The 12,221-nt window shown below is 41.2% G+C and overlaps 1 non-coding gene across 1 annotated transcript; it reads left to right on the top strand.

Moving 5' to 3' along the window:
* The first annotated feature begins 658 nt into the window (after positions 1-658).
* On the top strand, positions 659-765 carry LOC114884889. The gene has a single exon (XR_003790950.1). It is a non-coding gene; the product is annotated as a U6 spliceosomal RNA (small nuclear RNA).
* The last annotated feature ends 11,456 nt before the right edge of the window (positions 766-12,221 follow it).

Here is a 12,221-nt window from a genome sequence, read left to right on the forward strand (position 1 = left end):
TTTGTGGCCCACATTAGGCTAGAGGCCCAAGTCAAAAGGTTTTTCTACTCCTATAATTTAACTTAGCTCAGGCCCTGATGCAGAGTCATGCTTAATAAACATGAACTTGATGGGTGGATGGGTTGATAAATGGAGATATTCACACATGAAGAATAGATAAATGAGCACGTGAACAAGTGAAACAATAATGCTTTTTAGTAATGACTTTTGAGGAATATTAGTAATAAATTGTCCAACCAAACAAAATAATCCAAACAATATCATCCCTGGTAAACTGTCTACAAACAAAGCATGACTCTCATGATCTCTATAGTTCTGTTTTGACAGTATGGCTGCTGTGTCTGACGTATCTACGATCCTTTTGTTTGTAACAGCAGCACCTTAACTGGATGACTTAAATGAGAGGAGATTGCTTGAAAATTTTTCTACAATTATTGAAATGCACATTTCAATTTTCCTGAATTGTGCAAAAGTAATTTGGAAGATTAATTTCTGAGAACACCTAGTGGAATTTTTTTAATCATAATTATTTTTGATATTTGCACAGTTCTCCCTGCCTACATGCATATGCACTATTACCAACGGCTATACAACATATGAAATTATTGAAGAAGTTGCCATCAGTACAATATGGATTCATCACTAAATGTTCAGCCTCATGCTCGCTTCGGCAGCACATATACTAAAATTGGAACGATACAGAGAAGATTAGCACGGCCCCTGCGCAAGGATGACACGCAAATTCGTGAAGCGTTCCATATTTAAAAAAATAATAATAAATAAATGTTCAGCCTCACAAAAGTAAAACAAATTTCCATGTTCAGTTCCAGAAGTGTGGTGTTCCATTTTATTTATTTATCTGGGGCAAAATCTGCAAAGATAAATCCATACCAAAAGAATGTGGCAGTCTTTTGCAATAAAGATTAATGTTATTGCAAAGAATCCCTGAGATTCAAGAGAGATGGAAAGCACCATTGCAAAAGCTAGAAAAGTGAGAGGGATTGGAGAATGTTGGTGGGGAAAAGAAAGTAAATACATCTATGCTACAGACGGGTGGGGTATTAGAATGTACTCAGAGGGCTCCACCACACATGGTTAGGAAGAAAATCAACAGAAATTTTGACAGTGGAGATCACAAATGCTTGATTAACGTGTGAGAAGTTAACTAAGTGCTTAGAGGAGGTTTTATGAAGTAATGTGAAGCCATGTTTCTTTCCTTTGATCTACTTGGACGACAAAACCAATTGGAAAGAAATATTGAAAGAAATTACACAGGAGAAAAATAGTAGCAAATACTTATATAACACCAGTTATGGTTTGGGCACTCTTTAAGGGCTTTATACATATTAACTTATGTAATTTTGACAATAATCATTCATTCACTTAGCTCACCAACACCTGTTGAAGCCTTTCTTGTATTTGATATATTATAAGGGATGGTGAGAGACTACACAGCTATACAAATCCAGTCCTTACCCTTAAGGAGCTCACAGTCTATGGCATGAAACAGACACATCAAATGTATTTTTTAATTTTTACTGGAGTATAGTTGATTTACAATGTTGTGTTAGTTTCAGGTGTACAGCAAAGTGAATCAGTTATATACATATATCCACTTTTTTTTTAGATTCTTTTCCCATATAGGCCATTACAGAGTATTGAGTAGAGTTCCCTGTGCTATACAACAGGTTCTTATTAGTTATCTATTTTATATATAGTAGTGTGTATATATCAGATCCCAATCTCCCAGTTTATCCCTCCCCCCCCTTATGCCCTGGTAACCCATAAGTTTATAACAGTGTTAAACAGGTATGTATTTGGTATATTGTAGACATAGGGGAAATAACACCTCTGCTGGGGTCTAGAGGGGAGTTCTTAGAGGAGACAAGAACAAGGTTTGGATGGATAAATAGGTGGTTTCTAGATCAGTAAGAAAGAAAGAATATGGGTATATTGGGAGTGAAAAACACAGCACTGGAAAGTGGCAGGGCTTGCTTGTATCTCCATAAATATCTCATTGTAGCTGACAGTGAGAGAAAAGGAAAAGACACAGGTGACCAAGACTTTGAGTGCCATACAGGCAATATGGAGCCACTGACAGATTTTAAACAATGAAATGACATTGTCCAGAGACTCTACAGAGAATAGTTTTGCAGGGTTAATTCTAAAACAAGATAAATTAAAATTAATAAAATGTGACCAGGGATTGAAATAACATATTAGGAGTGAGGACTAAGAAGGTGGAATAGATTCACCAGTGTTGAATATATGTAACTAATAAATATACTATCAAATAATAGAACACAGACTTTTTATAAGTGGGACCAGGTGGTCAAGAAAACCATACATCACAAAAATATTGTCTCCATGTTTAGGCAATGCTTTGGTATTGAATATACTTTTAATCTTGATTTCTATGAATCTATTATAAAATTAGTAGTTTCCAAACTTTTTTAGTTTTTTAAAAAATTTTTAATTGCAGTATAGTTGATTTACAATATTTTATTAGTTTCAGGTGTACAGCAAAGTGATTTGGTTATACATATATGTGTATACATCTATATTCTTTTTTAAAATTATTTTCCATTGTAGTTTATTACATGATATCGAATATAGTTCCCTGTGTTATACACTAAATCCTTGTTGTTTATCTATTTTATGTATGGTAGTATGCATCTGTTAATCCCATACTCCCAATTCCCAAACTTTTTTTTATCATTCATCTGTATCAGTAAAGAAATTTGAATGCACCTCCAATAACTATATACTTACTAATTTATTTGTATATTAGATATGTGTGCAACTGTCACTGGCATCTCAAGGGAAGATTCATCACTAATGATAATGACATAAATTCAAATTTCAAAAGATATCTTTGATCAACATTTGATTTCTATGGGCTTTACAACCTGTCCAGAAAAGAGCTCACCATCTTTTTCCTCCACCCTCCTATGCTTCTCCTCTGAGTAGAAGTCATAGCCAAACACACGGTCCTCCAAACTAGACACCAAAGACCCTTCACTGACACCTCATTCTCCTTTCTTCCCTAGAAAATCTAGTCAGTATCATTTTCAGTTATTTCCACCTTCTAAATACCTTGGGTATCAGTCAGCTTTTTCTTCCTAAATGGCAGCCCTAATTTCAGGGGCCATTTCTTCCTTGGGCTCTGAACTAAGACAGCTCTGATTAAGATGTTAGCCACACCCTTAGTGCAATGTGACCTTATACAAGTTATTTAACCTCAGTTTCCCCATCTGTTAAATGGGATAATACATTTTTCACAGAGTTGTTATGGAAACTGAATGAGTAATGCATGTAATGCTGTACAAAATGCATTTGTACAGTGCAGTCACATAGCAAGCAGTTAGTTTATGTAAGCTATTATTACGCTTTAGTCTCCCTACTGCTAGCCTCAGATCTCACCTTCCAACTCACCTCAGGTTGTGTAAAAGTGATTTTCTAAAACACAAATTTGACCAGGTCGCTGTCATGCTTAAAACAGATTTTCCATGCCTCTCCATCAACTACAAGACCAATAGAAACATTTTGTTAGATAAGGCTCTTCAATGAGACAGCCTGTATCTATAATTCCAATCCTATTTCTGCCACTCCTTAACACGTCTCTTATGCTACAGATGTACTGAAATATTTGCACCCCTTCACATGGACCACATTCTCTCCATCCTCTGAGCCTTTGTTCTTATGCACAAAATACCTTTGCCCTCTGTTGTCACCATGCTTCCAACTATCATGTTGTAGCTCAGCCTTCAGCATTCGATTCCAGTGATGATTCGGATATGGATCCTTTCCTGGTCCTCATGCTGAAGGATGGAGTCTATTATTCTCATCAGCTGTGCTCCTAAGATGCTCTCTGTATTCCCTGGTCACAGCACCCTGCATACTGTTCTGTAGTCACCTCCTCCGCCCCAGCTCACAGTGCCCTGTAGCATGATTACCCTAGGAGGTGTTTCCCCAACTAGATGGTGTGCTCCCTGAAGGAAGGGCCTTAGGATCTCGAAGAGCAATGTCACACCTAGTAAGTGTTCAAGGCAGGCTTGGAATGTCTCCTCGGTGACTATATTTTCACTGTGTGGGTGGGAGGGGGAGACATTTTCCCAGCAAACCTGCCAACATCCCAATTCCCCACATTTATGGAAAGTCTTTGCTTTACATTTTGAAGCCTTCTGTAATTAGCTGTCCACTGGCAGTGGGGAAAATCCTAAGTTTTCCTCTAAGCACGACTATGTGGTTAGAAGACTAGCTGTCTAGTGGCAAGAGCATGGACATGGGACCCTGACCCCTGCACTGGACTCCCTGCTCTGCTAATTTTCAGTTGTTTGATTTTGAGCAAGTTACATAACTTTTCTGAGTTTCAGTTTGCCTTTCTGTAAAACAGAAATAACAACAAACCACACAGGGTTGTCTTAAAGATTCAGTGAGATGATTTGTGTTAAATATTTAGTACACAGTATGAATTTAATAAATGATCAACATGGCAGTTCTCGTTTTTATCACCCTCAAAGTTCAATGAACATACACCACACACCCACTAGGATAGCTACTATAAAAAACAAGACAGGCTGTAATGGTACAGCCGCTGTGGAAAACCTCATGGCAACTCCTCAAAAAAGTAAACATAAAATTACCATATGCCCCAGCAATTCCACTTCTAGGTATATACCCAAAAGAACTGAAGGTAGTTGACCTGAACAGATATTTGTACACAAATGGTCTTTGCAACATTATTCACAATAGCCAAAAGGTGAAAACAACCCAAATGTCTATCACTGGGTGACTGGATAAACAATACGTGCACACCTGTACAATGGAATAGTAGTCAACAAATGCTGTATGATTCCGCTTATATAACTCAAGTAATCAAATTCATAGGACAGAAGGTAGAATTGCGATTCTTCTGGGGCTGGAGGAGTGGGGAATGGGGAGTTAATGCTTAATGGGTACAGAGTTTCCGTTTGGGAAGGTGGAAGAGTTCTGGAGACAGATGGAGGTGATGACCGCACAACGTGAAGGTACTTAACGACACTGAACTGTCCACTTAAAAATGACTAAAATTTATGTACAGTTTACTACAATAAAAATTCCATCAACAAGACTTACTCGGATCTGCAAGAATAATTAAACAGCTCTCGCAAAGCTGTTAGAGTGAGGCCAAGAAGACTCCAGGTTCCTTCAACTCTAGTCTGATTCCTTTATCCCAGAACAATCCTGAGATCTGAAAGTCCTTATTTTCCATGACCAAGTGAGCGTGTGTGCGCACGCGCACACACACACACACGCGGAGTCTCTGGGGCCCATGGAGACACAACCTGGAAACGGGGCTTGCCAGGATTAGGGAGCCAGGGCCAGCCCATGTATCACTCACCCAGAAGACAGCCCTCCCTGGAGAGAAAGAACCTCATAGTCTCCTCACAAAGAGGATAATAAATTCCGATTAGCCAAGGAAGCTCGGAGTCTAAATACCAGCGAAGCTCAGCCCCTGCAAGTGGGGACGAATCGTCTGAAAGGTCATCCCAGAGACACTGAACAAAGGGCCTCGAGCAGCTGGGTCTCTTAATTTGAGGAAACACTGAAGCTTTTAAAGACACCAGGGGCAAAGCTGGAGAGATGGGCAGGTGGAGCGGCCTTCTGAGCACAGAGAGGATTTAATAGGAAGGGAAACACAAGCCCCACGGGAGGCTCCAGGGCCCTGCAGCCACCACTTCTCTAGGCCAGGCTGAGGGCCTCTGGAAGGAGCCGCCATCACCTGCACTAGGCTGGCATGGCCCTTCTTGGCACTGCATTGAAACAGAGTGGCTCTGATCTCAGCAATTAAAGCTTTAAAACCACAAGCCTCAGGGAGGGAGAGAGGCTCAAAGGAACGGCCTGCCATATACCTCTGTTCACTCTGTTCCAGGCTGTGGGCTGCTGACACAGCCCCGTCTGTCTCCAGAAAATTCCAGAGGCCTCTCAGGAATCTAAGGCCAGGCCTAAGCCAGTGGCCTTTTGCCTGGGCCCAGAGGTTGTAAGATAGAAAGCTCTGTGGGAGGGCCAGGTGGTCGGCAGGAAGTGGCCTACTGACCTGCAGCCATTCCCAGCTTCCAATAACCCTCTGGAAAAAAAATCGAAGGAAGGAGAATGAAAGGGGCGTCTTAACTTGAGCAAAAAACTGAGCAAACGGCCTCCTCCCGCATAGAGGGCACTGTAAGTGTAGGACTGAGTCGAATCGCTCAGTCCCTCAGTCTGGAGCAAGGGACCAGAACTGGTATGTACTGAGCCAAGGACTGTCTGACCAAAGAAAGGAACTCACATCACGGACCAGCCGCTTAACAGAGATTTTCTCGCTGACTTTAATCGTTACAACTTTGTGCAGGAGGTACTGCTGTCCCCATTCTAGACAAAAGAAAATGGCAGAGGCCAAATCTGAACCTACACCTGGATGGTTCTAAGATCTTCTCTACAATATTATGCTGCTCCTAAATTGGACCTTCCACAAATATTGGCTCCCTAGGCCTTGCAGATTGATTCTAAGAGGCTTACTAGCTTGTCAAGTATCACACCGTCCATGAGTTACAGAACTGAGACTGGAATTCATTTCTGACTGATTCCAAAGTTGACGTGCTTTCCTCCATGCCTCATATATCTTTAGTTAAAATAAAATAATCCTGTGGCTTATTGCCAATCAGGAAACATTTTGCTCCTTCACTCTTGAAGGCTAAGCCCTTTAAAGAGTAGCTCAGTAATTGCGCTGCCCCTGTGCCCCAGAAGTCACAATTTACTGCAGAATGAGGTGACATGAAACAAAACAGACACATCTCCCAGGCCAAAGAGGGGCTGTCTGGATCGTACAGACCTGATGACTTTTATTGAGAAGATCTGAAGCTCATTTCGGTATAAAAAGTGGTGGAGCGAGGTGGCAGTGTGTGTTTGAACTGATGTGTTTACTTCCACTCAGGGAAATTATTCTAATTTTTTGGTTTTGGTGAGGTAAGACCTAGTCGGCTTGAGCTATGGAGATGACCAATCATTTCTTGAAGGGAAATTAGTTGTCGTTACCCAAAGCAGTAAGAGTGGGTCTCCCTTTCACGGTTCATGTGGCCCAGAAAATGCAGGTCTCTCTCTGCTCTTTGGATTTCAATACTGTAAAGGTTTCATAGGAAATACATGCACATATAATCAGATACTTCTTATTGTCTTGGGGGAAATGTTGCCAAGAGCAGGAACATACAAATTGAGAGGAATGGAAATCATCTAGGATATTGCTTAATACCTTATAGTTTCAGTCAAAATGACAAAGACCACTTTAAAGATTACTCATGCCTAATGGGCAGGAAACAGTTAACCCACAGAGGCTTGAAAGAGAGCCCTCAAGTTGTTAAAAAACAATCCCAGGGCCAGGCAGCTCCCATGAGCACCAGCTTTGTAGTAGAGACATTCACAGTAAAGAAAGCATTAAGGATGGGATATCTCGAACAATGGGAGAAATTCTTCCATTACGAGACTTGCGGTTCCAACATTATGCACACTAGATATTCTGAAAAAATTCCTTCCACAAATGTTTATAAATGCTAGATACAATGAACAAACGTTCATTTAGATGCATGATTTGAGATCATAAGAAAGAGAAATCCTCAGAGGTCAGAAACGAAGAAGAAACTCGAAAGCAAGGATGTAGGCATGTGTGCTGATACGGCAGCTACCCTGAAGTGACCAGGGTCAGGCAAGGTCGCTCTCAGTAATCTCAAGGCTTTAGTTTTAATGCCCATGCTGTAAGAAGACATGAGATCTTGTGCTTATGCAAGGTGGGGAGAGTCAGAACTTAGTCACTTGTAGAACAACAGGATCTATGAAGAATAACACATACAATAAAAGGATAAACCAAAAATAATCAGCCTACCCCCAAAGAGATGACAAGAAACCTTGTCCCCCTCAAACAGCTGGCAGTTAGGAAAAGTCTGTAACCACCAACTTGCACCACATGTATATCTAAAGCCCTAATTGATTTCACTCATATGATCCTGAAACCACCGAGCTGGAATATTACACAGAATAGGTTCTAGACTTCCAATGCCCCTGAAGCATCTATAAGAAGAAAATATCACCACTCTTATGGGCAAATATATGCAATTAAAAATGAACATGATTTCCACAGATAAAGACCTCCTTAAGAGAACTCTCAATCCAAAGTAGAAACATATCCAAAAATTGATCTATCGTGAGTGTTGGCACAAACAAAAATGGTAGAATTAAGCCCTAAAGAACTCAGATAATCCATTTCATAGATACTATAAAACAAGTATATTAAATAGTTTAAAGGAATACCAAATAGCTCCCCCCAGAATGAGACACCCAGAAAAAATAGCTACTTTTAAAAGAATGAACTAGAACTTCTAGAAATGAAAAATATAGTCATTGAAATAAAAAATCCAGTAGACAGTCTGTACCTGAAGAGAGATCTTGTGAACCAGCTGATAGGTCTGAGGGCATAAACTGAAGCCATTTGATACAGTAGAAAGAGTATGGACCAGTATGGTCAGATGGGCTGGGCTGAATTTTGCAAAAGGGGTGCCACATAAAGTTACAAAATAGAAACTAGTACTTACGAAGTGTTTATTATGCACAAGGCACTATGATAAACAAATTATACATTATTTCATGGAATACAATTACAATGCCTATGAGACAGGCATTATTGTCTCCATTTTACAGATGATAAAACTGAGACTTAGGAAGACAACATCTTGCCCCCCACATTATGCCAATAATTCAAAGAGCTAGGATTCAAACCCAGGTCTGTCACACTCCAAAGTCCATTGTCCTAACCACTAAGGTTTACTGCCTGCCCCATTAGCTTCCAATTCAATTTAAATCAGCTGTGTAGGCTTCTGTTACCTGAGCATAGGAAAAATATTTTATTATGAACTTTCCTCCTCTTGAAGACCTAGTAGAGCCTTTCAAGAATACAGTTCACAGCTCTCTCCTCACTGGTAACAGCAGAATTTGATTTACAGCTCACACCGTAGGCAGGAGGACTGTGGGAGACTTGAGGGTTAGGCAGGTATCCAGTGTCAGCACAGGCAAAGGGCAAGTTCAGAAGTCCGCCAAGTCTGCAAGGCTCAGGCAGATAAAAGTGATCAGCGCCTGGTATGGAAGAGTCCGAGAAGTCTGTAAAATGCTGGAAGATCGGGATGACTTTGAAAGTCAAGGCTAGCAAAAGGCTCCAAAATGTGGTAGTTCAGGTGATTACAGAGATCAGTATTATCGAGGGGCAATTGCGATTTGGATAAGGAATGAAAGTTATTTTCCTGTTGTTTTATTCTCTCATATTTCCAACTAAGGGCTGGCAGCTGAGCCCCCAGAAGAAGCTTGAAAAGCAGAAATCACCCTTGCCTCTGACTATGCCAGAGACAGAGGCCATATAAAATCAGACTCTTTGCCTGGTGTGCCCCAGCCCAGGGTTGTATCTCCAGAAGGTGATGACCCCCTAGTAACACTTTGCACAGGTGACCGTATTACTGAAGTTTTATGCAAATACTAAAGCTCACTAGAAGTACTTCTAGGGATAGGTATTTTAGATTCCATTGCTGGTTTCTCAGTAAACAATTACTAAACATTTCTAAGAAATAAAAGCAAATTGCTGGAGACCCTGCAGAAAATGGTAACATTAACATAATGCATATGAACAAAAGTCAAAGCTAAGAAAGTGTACGTTGTCATAATTTGTTTTCTCCACTTTTAGATAGGCTCTTGGATAATTAGCAAGGCTTGAAATGAGATAGACTGGGGCCTGGGGCCTTCTACCAGAGTGTTTGCACCCGGACAGACTTCTCCTCCAGCAACAGAATACAAAGAAACTATGAGGGACCGAAAAGAACTGCATGCTTGAGCCGTCAGGGCAATTATGAACAATAAGATACGAAAGGGCCACAAGTGAGCTGACATTTTGGAGGTTCTGCGTGCAAAAGTAAGGTACTCCACTTTTGACGCACACAGCATCACCAAGGGAGCAGTCAGACCACCCAAGCCTTCCCTCCAGCCCAACCCATCAACCTACGGATCCACCCCTCTCCTCCCCTTTAAGGAACCAGCCCCCTCCTCCCTCCCGGAGCAAGCGAATCACCTGTTTCTTGTTCTCACTCCCTCAAGCTGCAGCACCTGTCCCAGTAAAGCCTCGCCTAAATTTCTCTCCTGGCCTCATCAATTTCTATGGATTAAAGAGTCCAAGGACCTGGGCTGGTAACATACTTTGCCTAGTTAAGAGGTAGGATATCTGGTGTAGTTATACCTCCGGGAAGGGGGGTGGGGGGCGATCCCGGGGCATGTGAAGCAAGTGCTGTTTTGTGCAGTTTAGTTTAGTGTACCCCACGCCTCGGGCCCAGTTGTATGGGGAATTCAGGTTGAGGCACTGGAAAAGCCCTCTGGAAGGCACAAGGGCCACTCGCAGAGGTTGAGCAGGTGGCAAGAGTCCCTGACCTAGATTATTAATCAACACAGGGATGATCCTAGATTAGAAATTTCTCCTCAAATGCCCATCTGAAATTCTTTAAGGGAGTAGCCTCTTTCCTCAGTGTGGTATAAGACGTGTCTAATAAACCCAAACAGCTTCAGTTTCTCCTAAGGCAAAAGTAGGTAAACTTAAAGCTGTTTGGCAATTAATGTCCCAGTATTTTATCTTACTTGAAATAGTCAATAAATTGACAATATTGACTTACTGAATAGTCAATAAATTCCTATCATTTCATTTAATGTAGCAAAACTAAAAGTTTCAAGTAACCAAAATCTGGAGAGACTACTTTGATAGACGTTCCCCAAACATAATTATTCCTATAGTGTTTACCTGAAAGCTCTTATCTCAGTTACATTTACTTAAAAGTTTCATCATGTCATTTTCGCTGTTGATAAACAACAGAAACAATGTACACTTACTGACTTGCAGTAACCCTAGGTACAATAAGAGTATGATATCGAATACTGATGACTCCAGAGGCATGTCTGTATTAACCCAACTCACAAGTTCAAGCTAGCTTTAATAGCAGATATTAATTTAATAAATTCATTTGGCCAATTTCTTCTATATTTCTGAGAATTTATACAAGTGCTTAATTTCCTTTAAGCCAGTTAAATAGAGCTCATTTGCAAATTAATTTTTTACATAAAGACAGACAGAGCCAGAGATCTCATAGTTTTCCTGCTGTAGTTTAAAAAGGCCTCCTCTTTTTTCCCTCAGCTGCAGGGACTACAGTGATCAGATAAGTTCCTGAGAGCCCAGGCAGAACAGTTACATTTTAAAGGCACAGGGAGAGAAATGCAAGCTCCTCTTCTTTTCTCTCTCTTCTTTAAAGCCCTAGTAAGTAACCCAAGGCCAGAGTCTCAGGCAGTGTGGGCTGTGTTTGCATTTCAAGGCTTCCGTGCTCGACCCATGCCCACGATTGCAGCAGACTTGCAGGAGAAGTTGGATAGACAAAACCACATAAAACATAGATCCTTTTAAATTCACTGACCGAGACTCAACATGTACCAACTACAGAAACTTAAACTAAAGTCACAAACGAGAAACAAAGAGATGGTCTTACCATGAGGCGGTCTCCGGAGGGACCTGGTTCAGCCCAGCTCCTCTCTCAACTGGCCCTTCTACCAGCCGGAGGTGGGAACACAAAACAGAAAAGTACTGGGGGGTCATGAAAAGGTGACCCAACAGGGAGTCTCCAGGATGAAAGGGGACAAGAGCAAAAGCAAGGTACTACGCATGATTCCCGCACACGGCACCACCGAGGGGGTGGGCAGACTATCTCAGGCACCCCTCCCTCTCATCCACCAATCAGCCCCTACCCTCACCCTATTTAAGGAACCAGCCCCACCCTCCTCGGAGAGCAAGCAAGGGCACCTGTTTCTTGTTCTTGCTTCCCTCATGCTGTAGCGTGAGTCCCAATAAAGACTTGCCTGAATTTCTCATCTGGCCTCTTATCAGTTTCTACTGATTAAAGAGTCCAAGGAGGCAGGTCGGTAACCGAAATATTTATGAATGTCATGATAATAGGAATACAGTTTTAAAAGTCCTTCTCTCAATGAGTTCCCCAGTTCTCTAGAGTCAATACCATTAGCTCTAATTTACAGGTGGGAAAACTGAGGCAAGAGTAGTTAATGGGAATTACCCAAGGTCAAATAACTCGTAAGTCACAAGCTAGACTCTGATTTCAAGGTTCTCTGATTCTAAATCCTATACC

This window comes from Monodon monoceros, unplaced genomic scaffold (genome assembly GCF_005190385.1).
Source record: "Monodon monoceros isolate NGI ecotype Baffin Bay Population unplaced genomic scaffold, NGI_Narwhal_1 Super_Scaffold_5, whole genome shotgun sequence".
In the NCBI taxonomy this organism is placed as follows: domain Eukaryota; kingdom Metazoa; phylum Chordata; class Mammalia; order Artiodactyla; family Monodontidae; genus Monodon; species Monodon monoceros.